The sequence below is a fragment of the Ahaetulla prasina genome, chromosome 2, assembly GCF_028640845.1.
Source record: "Ahaetulla prasina isolate Xishuangbanna chromosome 2, ASM2864084v1, whole genome shotgun sequence".
NCBI lineage: Eukaryota > Metazoa > Chordata > Lepidosauria > Squamata > Colubridae > Ahaetulla > Ahaetulla prasina.
Window position 1 is genome coordinate 82695622 of NC_080540.1, and position 12872 is coordinate 82708493.

At 41.6% G+C, this 12872-nt stretch overlaps 1 protein-coding gene across 4 annotated transcripts in view; it reads right to left on the reverse strand.

Annotated features, from left to right (window-relative positions):
• CPLX2 (complexin 2) overlaps nucleotides 1-12872 on the reverse strand; it is a 173402-nt gene that overhangs the window by 36857 nt on the left and 123673 nt on the right. Inside the window, exon 1 of one of the 4 annotated variants that reach the window (XM_058171142.1) lies at nucleotides 6944-6961. The exons of the other annotated variants lie outside the window; for them this stretch is intronic. The gene's annotated coding sequence lies outside the window, so the exon portion shown is untranslated. Of the gene's footprint in view, nucleotides 1-6943; nucleotides 6962-12872 lie in introns of those variants that run through there. 4 annotated transcript variants of the gene reach the window in all.

Here is a 12872-nt window from a genome sequence, read left to right on the forward strand (position 1 = left end):
CCCTGAGGGTAGTTGTAAGTTGAGGTATAAGTCTGATGATCTATCACAAAGGTGTCAAACTTGTGTCATCACAGCAGTGTCACGTATCACGACTTCCCCCCCCTTCGCTAAACTGGGCGTGGCCATGGCCAGCACGTGATACATCCGGCCCGCGGGCTGCGAGTTTAACAGCCCTGCTTTAACAAGTACAGATGCTGCATCAGTGTTGGTGTGGACCTTTTCTGCAAATTTGTTCCATCTCCATCTCAGCCCAATATTTAGGAAGATCTGCCCACCTTAAACTCTTTTTGTCACAGAAATACTGTCAGGAGCCTGGTTCTCTAGCTCTTTTTTTATTATGGTAATTATTCTTGTTCTCCCTCTTCTGTTGCAAGTTGGGTGGGAAATTATAGGCCTTTTATTCCCTTACATAGCAAATATTTCCTTTCAGCTCTCTTGCTAATTACTTCCTTCCCCTTCACACTATTGTCCAAGCAGCATTAATAATCCAGTCCTGAAGGTTCAAGGATTGCAAAGCAAAACAGTTCAGGTAAAGCCATTGTTGATACAAACCTCATACACTCCATCGGAATAGGTTACCTTCTGAACTCAAAGGGTTCAAAAATAAAGCAATAGGACCACCAGTCCTTAGGCTACTCCTGTCATAGCCCAGAGTTGTACAAAGAGAATTGCCTATTAGTAAGAATGCGTCAAACTTTTGCCTCATATGCTGTAAGATATCCAAATGATCTTCTAATTGAGACTGCTGGTAGGTTAATGAACATCCGTTAGGAAAAAAGGCACAGCCAGCTAGAAAGTAACAAAACTACTGTGCAGAGTCACAGGTACACAGAACTACGAAAGCCTGAGAGTTGAAAAATTACAGATAATATCCTAAAAGCACTTGACAAGAATCAATGGATTTATAGAATGTGCTACAAAGAGATTTTTTTGGGGTGTGTGTGCCTTTGAGTCAGTGTTGAATCAATGGTGACTGCCTGGACAAGTTCTTGAAGTTTTCTTGGCAAGATTTTGAATATGTTTTGCCATAGCCTCCCACCATTCTACCACCTGGGTCTGCTTTTCAAAAGAAGGCCATTACTATTGTCCTTTTCTTTCACGGTTGGGTATGGTTTCCCCCCCCCAGCTTTCATGTGAACCAGTGAACTAAACTGGAGGAAAAAGCTGGGGTCATTGAATTTGCACCAAGGAACCAATGATTTATTTCTCAAGGCCACCTGCCTTGGCAGGGTTACAGATAGATGCTAAGCTCCCTTTGTGTTCCTTTGTATGTCTGGGGCTTTGTATTCTTTTTAGTGTATCTCCATCTGTCTGCAGGCACACTTCCATTTAGCCAATAAAGCAGGAAGCAAACAACACAAAAAAGTTTGTGTTTGGAAGATGCAAATTCTAATGGGTATAATGCTGAGGGTGTCAAATATAAAATGAAGTGCTGAGGAGATGCTACCCACTGACACAACCAGCAGACTTAAAGATTGGAGCATGCTAGTGGGAATTACTTTTTTAAAAAAATCTGATGCTTCCTTTCTATCTTCAATAGGCCCATGTCACTTGGTCAAACAGCAAGTTTCCTTTGGTTCTTAGATCTAGGCAAAAGATTTGATTATTTCTGAGCTTGAGCTATGAACTTAGTCTCCAACTTCTAGTATTCCTCCCTTTCTCTTCCCCTAGGGCCTAGAATCTCCAGGGGAGCTCTACCTTCACCCCCATTAATAATACCTCCTGGTCAGTGGTGGGATTCAAATTTTTCCACTACCAGTTCTGTGGGTATGGCCTGGTGGGGAGAGTTCATGTGACTGAGTGGGCATGGCCAACTTGAAGTCACTCACAGCCACACCCACTCAGTCAAATGACCCCCCCAAGCCACACCCACAGAACCTGGTAGGAATTTTCCCCCCACAGAATGACAGGGTAGTGATGGCAGCGGCTTTTTCGGTGCATTTGAGACCTCTAGTAGTTTTCGGTGCAAGAAGCCTCCAGCCAGCCGCTGCTGCCAGCTTGGTTCTGTCTGGCAAAGAGGCAGTGTGACTGGCACATAGAATAGGGCAGCGGCTGCACGTTGAAGAAGTGGAGCTGGAGGTCAATAATTTTTGCTGCAAGATGCTAGCAACTGCCACATGTTTTTTCGATGCGGCTGGAGTCCAGCCGCACCAAAAAAAACAAACATGGCGGCTGCAGGCATCTTACAACAAGGAAGATAAGGTCACGACCACAGGAGGACAAAAGAGCAGGTCATGGGGGAGGAAGCGGGGAGATTAAGGGCCGGGGCCTCTGAAGGAGGGGAAATGGGGTGACACATTGTGCTTAAGGGAGAGCAGGCAGCAAGTGGGCAGCGGCTCTGGAGCAAGGCCGGAGCCAGGGAATCACATGTTCCCTGACCCAGCCGAGGCAGGCAGCAGCTCTAGGGCTTGGGGAATAGTGTGTCTCTGGGGCCCTGGCCTCCGACCCAAGGCGAAAGGTGAGCATGCATTGCTCACCTTTCGTGAGCTGAGCTGAGCGAGCATCAGCGAGACGACTGGCGAGGTGATTCGCCGGGCTGCGTGGTGAAGGCAACATATATAGGGCAGGGGTGGGCAGAGCGAGCATCGAATGGCCAGAAGGGTTGAGCGAGTGTTGAACGGCCAGAAGGGGCATGCGAGCGTCAAGTGGCTGGGCGGGCTGAGCGAGCTTTGAGTGGCTGGGTGAGGTGAGCAAGTGGCGACGGGGTGAGCTCCTGTTACTTGTCCCAGCTTCTGCCAACCTAGCAGTTTCGAAAGCACGTAAAAATGCAAGTAGAAAAAATAGGGACCACCTTTGGTGGGAAGGTAACAGCGTTCCATGCGCCTTTGGCGTTGAGTCATGCCTGCCACATGACCACGGAGACGTCTTCGGACAGCGCTGGCTCTTCGGCTTTGAAACAGAGATGAGCACCGCCCTCTAGAGTCGGTAACGACTAGCACGTATGTGCGAGGGGAACCTTTACCTTTTATCTTTATGGCCAGCCAGAAGTCGCTACCGGTTCGGCGACCCAGGTCAAATTGCTGCTACCGATTCACCCGAACCGGTGAGAACCGGCTGAATACCACCTCTGCTCCTGGCCACAGTCAGCCAGTGAAGCCAAGTATCTGCATGCCATCATACCCTGGGAAAATGCCAGAGCCACTGGCCAAGCCAGTTTCTCAGTTCTCACATCTTCTGATCATCCTTGAGGGATTGCTAAATGAAAACCACCTGAAAAAGGGTGTCATTCCTTCCAGAGTGGTAAATGTTCATTCCACATATCTCTTTTCCTTTCAGTCTTGTCACTTCGTGTGTGTGTGTGTAGGGAACAAGGTTTATTTCCTAAAGAGAAATTATTGTATTTAAAAAAAAAACACTTCTCAGCACCAAAGGATGGAAGGATTTTAAGCACCCTCCCCACATGCTTGGGTGCTCTAACACCATGGAGATAAGAACCAGAGGTCCAATTACCTATAATAATGCTGCTGCTGGTGGTGATTTTCCACTAAAGCAAAGGGACAGCCCAAATCAGTCTAGCTTGGAGTTCTCAGATGAAAACAGTCCTGCATATAACATGTTTGTCTTCCTTTCTTTTATATATATTATTTTTTTATTATACTCTTTTTTATTAGAGATCTTTGTGATGTTTCCTGGCCTAGACCTAACGCAAGAAGCTTCATGCAGCTAGTTCTTGACTTGCAACCATTTGTTTAATGATTGTTCAAAGTTACAATGGCAATGAAAAAAGTGACTTACGGTTGGTCTTTGCACTTAGGAATGTTGCAAAATCCCTGCAGTCACGTGATCTAAATCTGGGTGCTTGGCAATCAGCATGTATAGTATGACCCGGGGGTCATGTGATTGCCATTTGCAACTGTCCCAGCCAGCTTCCCCAAGCTAAGTCAATGGGGGCAGCTGGATTCCCTTAATAACTGCACAATTCACTTAACAATTGCAATCGTTTGCTTAACAGCAGTGGCAAAAAAGATTGTAAAATTGGCTGCAATTCACTTATCAACTGCTTTACTACCAGTTGAGATTGTAAGTTGAAGATTGCCTGTAACTACCTCCCCTTAACAGAATAACAGAGTGGAAGGGACCTTGGAGGTCTTTTAGTCCAACTCCCTGCTTAGGCAGGAAACCCTACACCACTTCAGATAAATGGTTATCCAATATGTATCTTCTTAAAAACTTAGAGTTGTTCCACTTATTAATTGTTTTAACTGTTGGGGAATTTCTCCTTAGTTCTAAGTTGCTTCTCTCCTTGATTAGTTTCCACCCATTGCTTCTTGTTCTACCCTCAGGTGCTTTGGAGAATAGCTTGATTCCCTCTTCTTTGTGGCAACCCCTGAGATATTGGAACACTGCTATCATGTCATCCCTAGTCCTTCTTTTCATTAAACTAGGCATACCGAGTTCCGGCAACCATTCTTCATATGTTTTAGCCTCTAGTTCCCTAATCATCTTTGTTGCTCTTCTCTGCATTCTTTTTAGAGTCTCAACATTTTTTTACATTGTGGCGACCAAAACTGGATGCAGTGTTCCAAGTGTGGTTTTACCAAGGCATTATAAAGTGGTATTAACTCTTCAAGTGATATTGATTCTATCCCTCTGTTTATGCAGCCTAGAACTGTGTTGGCTTTTTTGGCAGCTGCTGCACACTGCTGGCTCATATTTAAATGGTTGTCCATTAGGACTCCAAGATCCCCCTCACAGTTACTAATATTGAGCAAGGTACCACATATACTGTACCTGTGCACTTTGTTTTTCTTACCTAAATGTAGAACCTTACTTTTTACCCTTGAATTTCATTTTGTTAGATAGCGTCCAATGTTCAACTCTGTCAAAATCCTTTCGTATCTTAAGCCTATCTTCCGGAGTGTTGCCTATTCCTGCTAGCTTGGAGTTGTCTGCAAATTTGATGAGTTCACCATCTATCCCCTTGTCCAAATCATTGATGAAGATGTTGAAGAGTACTGGGGCTAAAACAGAGCTTTGGGGTACCCCACTGCATACTTCCCTCCGTGTAGATGCAGTTCCATTGAGGGCTACACGTTGGGTGTAGTTGGTCAGCAAGTTATGATCCATGCATCTCAAAGTTGTCAAGGTTGAGAAACACTGCTCTAAAGTAAATACTGTTACCAGCAGAGGAATAGCATGGTGTTTTGTTTTTTATTGTGCATAATAATATATTCAGGATATTGATAGGAATACCCTACTGGGCTTAATTCCATGGAGAGATATCTAAGGACAGTTGTTTATCAGAACAACTTGAATGAAAGTGTCCTGCTAGGATTGATAATCTCAATGAGCCTGATTAGCTTACACAGAACTGCCTGGTAGGAAAACAGAGCTGAATGGATTCTGTGGGAAAAGTGAGAGGCAATGGGCGGAATGCAACCTATGGTTGAAAGTTTATGGAGATTCTCAGTCATCCAGGTCGTGATTATCCTGAAGGTAATTTTTCAAAAGGCAACTGGGCTTTGTTTTTCCTTGAAGACATTTTACTTCTCATCCGAGAAGCTTCAAGGAAAAACAAATCCCAGTTGCCTTTTGAAAAAGCACCTTTGGACCAATCACGACCTGGATGACTGAGAATCTCCATAAACTTTGGGATATGGTTGAAAGTCATCAGGTCTGGCCCCAGTGTTGGGACAAGGAGGAATCCTTCACATTACATTATTGGAACCCATCAGCCTCCGATTGCTTAGCCAGCTCTGTAAATTTCTCAATAATCGGTGCTTGGCTCCAGGAGCCTGATAGTGATTAATGAGAAAGAGACAGAGAGGGGTTGCATCAAAAATGATTAAAAGGCCTGATAAATAGTCACAGTGCCCCCTTGTTAATGGTTACAATTTGATGAAGAGCTGTGTCTCCCTGTGCCTCGAGGTGAAAAACTGATCTGAGCGACAACCAGGAAAGCAAACTCAATCTGGAAGAGTGAAAGGATCATTGGATTGTGCTGCTGAGCTAAACACTTGAGTGACCCTCTGCATATTGAAAACCGCACAGCAGCCTTTTAGGAGACGTGCAGAGCTTTCAGGGCTGCACATCTCATAGCCTATCAACCTTTGCCAATCTGGTATCTGCCAGACAGCCTGAACTTTTTGCCTTTTCCCTTCCCCAGCTAACTGGGACACAAAATACAACATAGCTAAGGGCTCTGGGATTGAAAAAGTGGACCTAAATGATTAGCATTACTCTGGCATTGGTAAGACTGAAAAATTTCTCCTTTCCCTCCCCCCCACCATCCAAGGCACTTTTCTTTAACTTTGTGCACTGCAAATGTGGATGCTCTCAAGGGTTAATAACTATAGGCAGTCCACAATTTAAGACTATAATTGGGACTGGAATTTCCATCATAAATCAGTGCAGTCGTAAAGCAAGTCATCACATGACCAGACTTGATTTTATGACCATTTTTACTATGGTTGTTAAGCGAATCCAGCTTCCCCAATTGATGCTGCTTTTCAGATTGTTGCAAATTGCAATCATGTGACCGCAAGATGCCGCAGCTAGTTTTAAATATAAGCCTGGTGCCAAGGGCCCCAAAATGTGATCCATTGGCCACAGGGATGGTGTGATGGTCATAAGCATGAGAACAGGTCGTAAATCATTTTCCAAGGCCATCATGACTTTGAATTGTCATTAAAAAAACAATTATAAGTCAACCTGTATATGTATAGTATATGAAATTAACCCGCCTGAAAACAGCAGATAAAAACCAGGGATATTGTGAGTTACACAATAGTAATACTATTTTTTCTTCCATCCACTAACCTTTATGCAAATTCAGGTAAGTGACCTGATACTATACCTCAATGCTTTCCCCCCACTTTCTTTTGTCCCAACTCCTGTCAGCCAGTGGGCAATCCATCCAAAGTGTAAAATATATTATATCCTGGGACTGGACTATTTAGTCAGGAGGAGTATATCTGAACACTCTCTTAGCAATAATTCAGACCTGATACAGACAAAGCGAAGTTGGAGTGGAGGTTGCATGTATCCTTTGAGTCTTCTCTCTTCCCTCAGTGCTGCTTCCGATATTCCTTAGCCATTCTATTTTTGCATGTGAGGAAAGGGCTGGGGGATAGAGCCCAATGTACAGGCCAGGGGTGTCCAATCCTGGCAACTTTAAGACTTGTGGACTTCAACTTCCAGAATTCCCCGCAATAAGGCTACCAAAGTTGGGACACTCCTGGTATAAACTTGGCATGTAGGTTTCTAGTTCATCCCCTGGTATCACCAGTTGCTACTAAAAAGAGACAAAGCTGATCAACATAGATATAGGTAGGCAATCTTTTTCATATGTTAGCTCCAAGTCAGTCTCCTGGAAGCTGGCAGTTTGCAACAGACCTTTGAAAATACAGTGTTTGGGGACCGTAAATGGAAGCTTGAGGGCTATGTGTGGCCTGTGGTTTATTCCACCTTGGGGTAAACAGGGAAAATTAGATGGTCAAATAATTTGCTTCCTATACTCCTAAGCATCATATTAACTAGCTATCTCTAGCAAAATCTCACTCAATACTGCGATATGTGTACCTTGACCAATTGGCACCAGCTCTATGCATCTCTTATAAACCAGAAAGGCCAAAACAATGAAGTTACTAAGCACACTTCTATACTGAATGGGTATATTCAGTAGAGGAAATAAAAACTGAGGTAAACAGAATGCTTAACCTATAAAGAATAGTGCATGCGGTAAAGGGCCGGTTTAGCTCTGCCTGGTAAGGCCTGTTATTAAGAACACAAAGCCTGCAATTACTGCAGGTTCGAGCCCGGCCCAAGGTTGACTCAGCCTTCCATCCTTTATAAGGTAGGTAAAATGAGGACCCAGATTGTTGGGGGGGCAATAAGTTGACTTTGTAAATATATACAAATATAGAATGAGACTATTGCCCTATACATTGTAAGCCGCCCTGAGTCTTCGGAGAAGGGCGGGGTATAAATGTAAACAAAAAAAAAAAAAAAAACCTGCCTCAAATAGGAAAACAGCATAACAAAAAACAAGCTAAAATATTTCTGCTTGGCTTGGAATTCAGCAAAGATTACCTAACTGTTGTCCTGCTTTAGGCACGGCCCCAGTGCCCCAACCAAATGATCTCAGCAGCACAATAATAGACACATAGACAGTCTCCCATTCAGGAGCTTTTACTCCATCAGTTGGAATGGAAATTATGCGCTACCTCTCAGCCCAAACAGTGGCTATGATCCTAAATTAGCACTGGTACTTTAGGGCTGGGGAAAGGCCTCTACCCGGGGTCAAGTTATCAATAGTTTTTCTATCAGAACTAGCAAAAGAAGTGAGAATCTTATTTTCGGTGACTATGTATATGAACTGTGTACACAAGAATGGAAGATTACGTAATGCCAGCTATTTGATTTGCACCATATCTTGTTTGTAGACAGGAAAGCACATTTGCTGACACATACTGTAACAGTTCTCTTAGAAGATATGGAATGTATCTTTAAAAAACCCAAACAAATATAATGTGTGAAGCAGTTGATGCTCTGGATCACAAACCACCAAATGATACTGTTGGGAATTCACCTAATTCCGTGGAGCTACTTTCCATTTTTTCCTTCAACATTCCCACTTGCAACACAAATAGCATCAATCAAGGACCTTATGTTTTATGACTCAAGGAGGTTGACCTTTCCTGTTCCTCATTTTAATATGCAGGAGAATTCAGATCAATAGGCTAGGAGCTTGGGGATATTTCAGACAGAAACTTGGCTTGAATTTGAGCGAAGTATCTCTTAAGATGCTCATGAGTAGAGACAACCTTCTTGCCAAATCTCCTACAGGTAGTTGAGAGAGGCAGATCCATTGTGACAGCCAGTTAGAATGCAAAACTTCCTTAGTTTGATTTCATGTCCAACCTGGGACATAAGGCTCATTTGTTTTTCTGGCATTAGAAAAAAGAAAAATCTCAGTAATTTATCCAAAAGTAAGAACTTTTTAAATATCAGACATGCAATTGGCAGCAGGTTCAGAGTTTCCCTTTGCAGCTGAGCCCCAGTATCTGGTTCTACATCAAATCTGATCGGTGAGTATTAACATGCAATTGATCAAAGGGAAAAATATATATTCATTCCAAAATTCAGTGTCTCCATATAAAGAACAGAGAGGATTTTGTCATTTAATTTCATCCCATCTAACATTCAGATCATTGTGTCCCCCTCTATCTTCCTCTTGATGGATACCAAAAATGGTTTAATGAGTTTTAATAAGAGTACACTAATTAGAGCTGGGTGTGTTCATTAAGTTCAAGGATTGAAGATTAATACACCAATGCTTTTTCCTATGGGATCAGACTTCATTCAGAATAAAAGCTGCTCTGGTGGTTAATAGGGCTATGTAACTGGATATAATTATGGACTATTCCTCTTCTAATTTCAAAATAATTCAGTGAACAGAGCAAGAGGCTTTTGATCTGGCTTATTTGGCTTTATCAAGGAACTAGGGGTGAAATCCAGCAGGTTCTGGAGAACCGGTAGTGGAAATTTTGAGCAGTTTGGAAAACCAGCAAATACCACCTCTGGCTGGCCCCAGAGTGGGGTGGGAATGGAGATTTTGCAATATCCTCCCCCCAGGAGTGGGGAGGGAATGGAGATTTTGCAGTATCCTTCCCCTGGAAGTGGGGTGGGAATGGAGATTTTGCAGTATCCTTCCCCTGCCATGCCCACCAAGCCATGCCCACAGAACCAGTAGTAAAAAAAAAATTGAATTTCACCACTGCAAGGAACACTGAAGACTAGATCTAAATGTTGCTACAATTAAACTGGTTATTGGTTGATTATCCAGGCTTAGCCTGGGCATCCCTGGTTTAGACAAACTCTGGTTATCACTTATGAACATAACACCACCTATTTGTATAAGCTTAGCAGGTTTACTACTACTATTAACTGCTACTACTACTACATGTTGGAAGTTCCTACCAAGGTTGGTTGAAATATTAGCTGGTGTTGCCTATTACTTATTTATCTACTTGTATTTGTATGCTTGCAAACTGCTAGATGGGAAGGAGTTTAGGGCAAATTGGCAGAAGCTCATTTCGTCATGTGGCTTGCTCTTGGGTTTTGAACTGCCAACCTGTTGACTTTTCAATAATCAGCATCTTAACCACATGAGCCATCACGGCCACTAAAGTTTACTACTTACATCATCTGTAACAGCTTCCTAGAAAGTCCATACCTTGGTCCATATATAGAGATTTGTTGCCTTTCTCCCTACCTCAAATATTTAGATATATTCAAGGTTCCTCACTTGCTATTTCATTTTTATTTTACATTTATGAAAATAAGAAATTAATTTTAAGAATACAGGTGTTACCATGCTGCAAAGAAAAATAGTAACAGTCAATAGTAATAGCTCTGATTCCCACTGAAGGCTCATAAGCTAAATTAGAAAATGATTTGAGGGTATATTCAGTTCAATACCTCATTAGGAGATATGTTCTTTATCGAAGTATGAGACAGGGATGGGTGGGGATGGGTCAGCTACGGAGGAATGAAAGGGAATGCACTGAGTTAAGCTGGCATGGAACAACTATGTGAGTTTTTTCACAAACCAAAATATTGGATTCACACAACATTCTAACAACAAATAAATAAATGTTGGGTTAGTTTGAAATGTAACAGTTAGCCCATCCATAAATTCTTAAACATAAACATTAACCTAATTTAATACTTAATAAGCAGCAATTATTCTTTACACCGTTTTGTTTCTCTCACCATCTATCAGGTCATCTTTATTCCCCACTGCATTCACTTGTGTTTTTAAAGTTTAAAACTTTATCATCTTCCAGCCCACTAACAGATAAAAGCAGAATGGGTATAGAATTGAGTGGGGTCAAATTTAAATGAAATGACACCAATCCCTCTTCCCAACTTTATAAGCACAACTTGGTATGAACTCTGCAGAAAAGAAAAATTCCAGCAAAATAATTGGTGAACATTTGTTTATTCGTTTTTATTTTATTCATTTATTCAATTTATATGGACACCCATCTTAACATACTCCGAAGAAGAGAAATGATACAGATTAAAAATGTAACAATAATAGTGAGATCTGAAGGAATCAAAATGTCATATGGAAAAAACATCGAGAGTTTGGATGAACATTATCATTACAAATACCTGGGCATCCTTCAAGCTGACAACATCAAGTGCACTGAAGTCAAGCAAAAGGTTAGAAATGAATACATCAAAAGAGTGAAGAAAATCCTAAAATCCAAATTCAGTAGAGGAAATACCATCAAGGCAATTAACATTTGGGCAATTCCACTCATTAGATACACAGCTGGAATAGTGGAATCTATTCAAACAGAACTAAAAGCCCTGGATAGAAAGGCCAGAAAAATGATGATAATGAATCATGTCCTTCATCCATAGAACAATGTTGACAGATTCTACTTGCCAAAAAAAATAAGTGGGCGTAGAATGTTGCAAGAATACTAAACAAATGAAGAAAAAAAAGAGCATTGGAAGAATATTTGAAGGATAATGAAGAAGATGTACTGAAGCTAGTAAACAATGAAGGCTTCCTGAGAATTGGAGAGACCAAACTGGCTTACAAGAAACACCAAATGAAGAATAAAAAAGAGAGATGGCAAGGCAAAGTATTACATGGCTAATACATAAAAAAGAAGAAAGCAAAGCAGATGACAATTAGACCTGGCAATGGCTAAGAGCAATAACTCTGAAGAAAGAGATGGGTTAATTCTGGCTGCATAAGTACAGGCCTTAAGAACAAATGCATACAAAGCCAGAATTGAGAAGACAGTAACAGAGTGAAAATACTATCCCTGCAAAGAAGCTGAAGAAATAGCTGATTTCCACCTAGTTAGCTGCTGCAACATCACACAGACAGACTACAAACAATGGCATGGTAGAATAGCAAGAATGGTGCTTTGGAAGATGTGCAAGAAATGCCACTTGCCTGCAGGCAAGAATGGGTAGGATTATAAAATAGATGAAGTAATAGAAAATGAAGATGCTAAAGTGCCCTGGGATTTTAGAATTTAAACATACAAGCCCCTCCACGTAACATAACAACCCAGGCTTAGCAATTTCAATAAGAAAGATTTTAAAAAGTCTGGATACTGGAAATGACAGTACCAGGAGACATTAGACGAGAAAGTAGTGGAGAAGATAACAAAATACAAACACCTGCAAATAGAAATAGAACAACTGTGCCAAAGAAAGAAAAAGTAATACCAATAGTGACAGGTGTCTTGTGTGAAATTTCAAAATCAACAGAAATACCACTTGACCTCCTTCAGCATTAACAAAACCACGATCAGTCAATTGCAAAAGGCAGCTTTACTTGGAACAGCTTACATCCTGCAGCAATGCCAAACAGAACCATTCTTGAGTAGTTTAAGTCAGCAGCCTTATTGACTTCTATCTATTTTACAAGAATTTCACCAGACTGCTTGCTTTCCTCTGGGAATAAGCAGATCTTGAGGAAGGAAGGAGTCAGGTTTATTCCTTTTGTGATTGCACAAGAACTCAAAGCTAATCCCCTACTTGACTCTTCCTTCCAGCTTGACTGGCAATTTCCCAACACTTCAAACAACATCTGCTTAACCCAGGTCCTTGGGAAGGACTAGATAGGTAGATAATAATGCCACATCCATCTAAACATCTAACTGTGTAACAAGTCGTCATCGTCATCATCATCCCTGATTATATCTAAGGATTTCCTTGATATCTGAAAATGATGAATTTATCAGACCTGAACACCCTAATTTAAAAAAACAAAAAACAAAACAAAAAATAAACCAACAACAACCACCCACCCTGCTTGGAACTTCTTATATTTGTAGAAGTTTCTTTAATACTGCTTAGGTCCTTGATTAGGATTTGAATTATTAAGTTTCCACCAA